Source organism: Helobdella robusta (genome assembly GCF_000326865.2).
Source record: "Helobdella robusta unplaced genomic scaffold HELROscaffold_7, whole genome shotgun sequence".
Classification (NCBI taxonomy): domain Eukaryota; kingdom Metazoa; phylum Annelida; class Clitellata; order Rhynchobdellida; family Glossiphoniidae; genus Helobdella; species Helobdella robusta.
The window spans coordinates 3743069-3749230 of NW_008705398.1; positions in this window are offsets into that span (position 1 = coordinate 3743069).

The following is a 6162-nucleotide window of genomic DNA, read 5'->3' on the forward strand; positions in this document are numbered from 1 at the left end:
CTCTAATGATATTAATAACATTTCATTTTTACAATAAAATTTTTACCGACTTCTTTTCTGTTTCTAGATTCTAATTTAATTTAGGAATAATTCTTACTCTAATGAAATGATATGAAATGAATGAAGTCCGTCATCATCGTGATTCGTGGATGCTGGGAAATGAATGAAGAAATCTTTGTTTCAGAAAAATGAGGATCGCTAACGAATAAATCTTCGATTTTTCTGATGAACCAAAAAAATGGCAATATCCATTTAACGATTAAATACGGTTATATAAACCTTATAAATTAACCTAAAACTTCACGGAATGTTGAAAACGAAATAAATTTTAACAAACGAGCTTAATGCAGATCGGCAAAGAGTCATAAACATAACTTCGGCTTCGGGAAGGCCAAGATTTTTCTAATTATATCTCAGATTTTTCTAAAAATAAACCAAAATGCTCATGAATAATTAATTTTTTAGGAACTTGCTTCCAGAGGTAACTTGCCCGTTGAAAAAAATTTTCAATGTTAAAACGCTGGTAGGGCGCTTCCAGTTATATAATTCCATGGTCTAACCACAAAACCGTAAATCAATCTATTACATTTCGGGCCTTAAACGGAGTGAAAACAAATGGAGTGGAGAATTTGTGGCAATGCGCTAAACAAAAATTTTAAAAAATGCTCACGTATCATATTCAATGTGTACGATGCGTGGTTTGCACGCGTATTTAAATAACGCTGTGTGTGTTTGTTGTTGAAACCTCTGAAGCAAACGCAAAAGAGAGAGAGAAACCTTTAACCATACTTTGATGAATTTATGTGACTGCGCACCATCGGTGATAGAAAAAAGCGGTTCCAACAAGCCCTGGAACTTATACGACATTATTACGCGGTTTAAAATTTTGAAACTTTTTTAATTTTTTTATTACCTATTGATTATTATTAGATACTTCTGTTTCCTTTTTTCCATGAAAATATAATGTGCAAATGAAATTAATTAATTAATGCAAATGAATTCGTCGTGCGATTCTCACGCTTTACACCGTTCAAACGTATTCGCCCGTTCGTGATTTGCACGTTCGTGATTCGCACGTTCGTGATTCGCACGCCTTATAGCATTTCAACGTCGAATTCGACGTGCGGGTGCCTCACGATTTATAATTTCAAGCGTCGTATTCACCCGCGATTCGCACGCCTTATAGCATCTCAACGTCTTATTCACCGTGTGGCCTCATGCTTTATAGCATTAACACGTTCAATTCGCCGTGCAGATTTTTCACGCCTTATAGCAACTCAACGGCGTGTTCGCCGTGCGAATCCGCACGCCTTATAGCACTGACCATTCCTAATATCACCCCACAGTTATAATAATAATAATAATAACATAACAAGTATTAAATTTACCAATGAACACTGAATAAAAAGAATGAATAATAATTTAACAGAAAAATCAACATTACAGCACCAATGAATTGAATTACAATGATACATAATATGTGCTGCATATATTGAAAAATTACTAGACCTGCAGTAAAAAACAGCAATTTTTTGCTTATTTTATGATAATTACCGCTGCATACTAGGTCCATGCAACATGCCAAGGTTTTTCTGGCAAAACATCCTAGGTGCATAGTCATATTAATAGTTTAAAAAGGGAAAAATTGAATTTTTCACAGCATTTACAAATTTAGAGATATACAATGTTATAATTATTAGTATAAAATAGCATGTTCTCCAAAAATTACAAGGAATGCAACATTGTTCTTAACAAATGTAAAGTGGTTTGTTAATTCAATTGTTTCTTAAGATTTTTGTTCAAGACCAAAATTTTGAGTTTGACTATCAATGAATATATAAAAGATATATCATTCAGAAAACTATTTATACTAAGTTTCTAAAATCATTATTTTATGAACAATATATTTATTTTTTGCAAATATCTATGTAGTTTGCATCTAAAGATATGATTGATTAAATAACCATTGTGTCTTTAGCAATTTTTCAATAGTTCAGCAGCCTATTTTTTACTGTGAATGGAGATTTATCCTTTACAAAGACAAAAAATAAAATATTTATAGTTTAATTTTTTTTAATTCTCCCCAGAATTGCAATATGGCAACTATATAGTCAAAGAGTCTACATATACAACACATAGACTTTAAAAATCATTTCAGCACTCTCATAGAGCACAGCAGATGAAATGGTAATATAATAAATTATAAAATTTTAATATTTTCTAAACTTTAAACTACTAAAGTTCATTTTTTAAATCAGAAACATTTGTTTGTACACAAAAATTAAAATTTATTTATTTATTTATTTGATTATTGCTCTCTTCAATATTTTTTAGAAGCATCAACAACAAACACACTATGCATGTAAATATTGAAAAAGTAAATACACATGAAACAACGCATCACACACATAGCATGACAGGTGGGGATCTCTTTGCAATCGAATCAACACTTTAAAACCACTGCTACCATAAAACGGTTAAACTAGTCAAACGTTAAATTAAAGCTGCCAAATAGTTCAGTTAACAAGATGAACTGAAATTTGAAAAAAAATTTACAACCTTACAAATGGTAAAAAAACTAGAAGGCTGAATTGCTAACTAAAAAGCAAAAGCAATGAATTACTAATTTTTATAAAATAAATAATATTTTATTTATTTAATTTATATAATTTATATAATTCCATGCTCAATATCATACTATTTTAATAGTAATTCTGTTAATAGTTTCATCATGCATACATATTACAAATGGGTCATATACATTTATAAAAAATATATACATGCTATATTCTATATATATGAAATAGATTTAAATTTTAACGATTTTAGGTTTTAAGTGTTTTTCCTATTTTCCAAATTTTCAATTTTTTGAAAGTATTCTATATTTAAAAAGTAATTTTAATTATTATTAAATAGTTTACAAGTATGTTTAAGTATGTTAAGTTTTCAAGTATTTTAAGTAGTTTACAAGCTTTAGCAACATCGCCAACATCAGCTTCATTTGTACATGTCAATTGATAAACAACAACGAACATTCAAAACCAAATGACCAAAAGTTTTAAGCGTTGATTTTATCGAAAAGTGAAATTTAAGGCAAAATATTTAAATAACATTTTGCTCTTTTAAAAAACAAAATAAATCATCAAACATGCAACTTACCATTCCAAATGCAAGCGATAGGAAAGTGGCTTTTCTATAAACCCTGTTGCCTAGTGACTCTCTTCTGTACGAGGGCTCCACCGACCTGATCCCAGAAAGAAATGTGTCTGACACCAACACTGACGAAGTAGTTGTCTGAATCGGGTCTGTATTCGCAGTGGAAGATGCGATGTGGGTGGCCTGAAGATGAGGCCAGGCTGGTTCCTGCGGTTGGTGGTCGGTGGTACGTTTTTGTTAATGGATATATGCGGTGTGATATAAAAGTAGATGGTGTTGTTGGATCAGTGCAAAAGTAAAGGATGAATGCTTGCTTATAAATGACTGAATTGAAAAATAATGAAAATTATTATTATGTTATGCACTCAATTGACATTCCTTAGAGGATAGTGACTGCAACTCAGTGGCGGATCCATAGGGGGAGGGCGATGGGGGCGATCGTCATCAAAATGCAATGTCATCAAAAACTTTCAACTTTTAATGTCGTAAAATAATAAATGTAATGATTTGGATCAAACATAGTCAATATATACATATGAGTACATACATAATTATAAAAAAAATTATTTTCCTTTTTTTAATTCTATAAGTGTTTTAAAAAATGGGTTTATTTATTTTATTAGACTAGCGAGGTACCTACTACCTTGATAGGTTGACTAATAACAATTTATAAAACAAATTCGATTTTACGATTTCCTGACTTCGCAAAACGCTCAATTACATTTTCAACATTTACTAAAACGTCTCTGTGTACATTAAGTAGTGCCAATCCGACTAAGCTGTCTTTCGTGTTCTTAGCCATGTTTTAATTCTTCGCAGAGTTGAGAAGCTACGTTCAGCACTGGCAACACTAACTGGACATGCTTTAATAATACGGAACAACTTCTGAGTGATTGGATATTGTACGGGGTCACACAAATGAAAAACAACAGAAAGATCAGTAGTCAGTGATTTGACTCCTCTTCCGTCCTTGTTCATTCTAAAGCATTTGCTCTGCCACAATTCAACTTCCGATATAAATTCAAGTTGGGTACTAAGTCCAAGAATGGTACCATAGAAATTACTTATTGCTGAAACAGATTCGACAACATCTTTATGATTTAGTTTAATAATATTTTCTGGCATCAAAGAATAGATTTGGGGACAATGCAAATTTTCTTTAGAAAAACGAGTATTTATATCCAATATCAGTGCATCAAGAAGAGGGATGTAAACGGATCGCCTGTAATATTCTTCCAATGAATCAGAAGGTACATTTTCACGGCATGTCTGTCGATGCACAAATCTTTTGTAGGTAAAAGTGCCATCTTTTTCAATTATTATTTTTTCTGCTGCTCTAAAAACTTCCGAAAACATTTCTTCGCAGTTTTCTCTCTTTTTTTGTAAAACATTTAACAGGTCTTTAATGCAATTTTCTGCATCATGTAAATTTAAACTTTTTTTTGGAAACAATTCACTGAGGTCCTTTGTTAGAGAGAATACATGCACAGCACAGCCTAAGGACACCATAAAATATCTTTCCCTAATTGCTGTTAATAAAGTTGTTGCTTTTGATGAAGCTGTTCTGTCATTCCATTTAGATATATTCTTTAGCGCATCAATTATTTGTGGAAGTTCAATACTAAACATCAGCAATGCATCATGTCTCTCAACCCATCGTGTTTCGCAGAGTGAAACCAGTTGTGAATTTATCATGTTCTTTATTATAAAATTTCGTTCTGCAGAAGCATTGAAAAAAGCAACTACTTCACTAATAACACCCAAACAATTTCTTATTGCTTGTACAATCGAACTTTTTGATAAAGTTAAATTTAAAGCATGGTTATAACAATGATACCAGACTGCATTCACTGCAACCTTTCGAATTTCAACTACTGCTCCTTTTTGTAACGAAGACATAACACTGCAACCATCTGTTCCCACACCAACACAGTTTTCTAGAGAAAGGTGGAACTTGTTTGCAAACATGTTTATAACCGATGCAATGGCAAAAATCAAAGTCTGTTGATGACCATAAAATTTTCCGTGAGAAGAACAACTATGCAAGACGTCAAGTTGCACTGGCTTGGACAGATCAGCGAAGAGAGTGACTCACTAAAAGCAAAGGTGAACAAATGAAATCTCTGTATCGTATAGCAAAACAAGCAAAGCGTACGAAAAAAGACATAGTTGGTGCCTCACGTATTGAAAATGACAAAAATGAGATGGTTCTTGAACAAGATGAGATCAAGCTACAGTGGAGAGAATACTTCAACCGTCTGTTAAACGAAACAAATCCCATCAATGTTAATGTAACAGGTTCTTTACGGCTTCTATCAAAAGACTTGAAATTTGATGTGTAGAAACAGAAAATAAGTTTTCTTGATATTCAAATAAATCGAGATAGAATACAAATTAACAAAATATTGTTCAATTATTAAGTTAATGTATGTATTGTCGTTTGGGGTGACAAACGTGCTTTATTACTACGGTATAGACTGTCACGTTGTTGTGCGAGTGTTGTTGTTGGAATAACTGACGCCACGATGTTGCTGGATAAGAGTTGTTGTAGCTGAGGTGGTCGTTACTCTGACACTGCTGGGTTGGAGTTGTTGTTGAATTAACTGAAACTACGACACTATTGTGTTGGAGCTGTTGTTGAAATAACTAGTTGTTGCAGCGACTGTAGTTGTGGTGGTTGTTATCACTACACTGTTGTGTTGGAGTTGTTGTTGAAATAACTGAAACCACGACACTATTGTGTTGGAGCTGTTGTTGAAATAACTGGTTGTTGCAGCGACTGTAGTTGTGATGGTTGTTATCACTACACTGTTGTGTTGGAGTTGTTGTTGAAATAACTGAAACCACGACACTATTGTGTTGGAGATGTTGTTGAAATAACTGGTTGTTGCAGCTGACTGTAGTTGTGATGGTTGTTATCACGACACTGTTGTGTTGGAGTTGTTGTTGACTCCGCTATTACTACCTGCCTACCAATTACCACTTTATTCCTATTAACGACGTTCC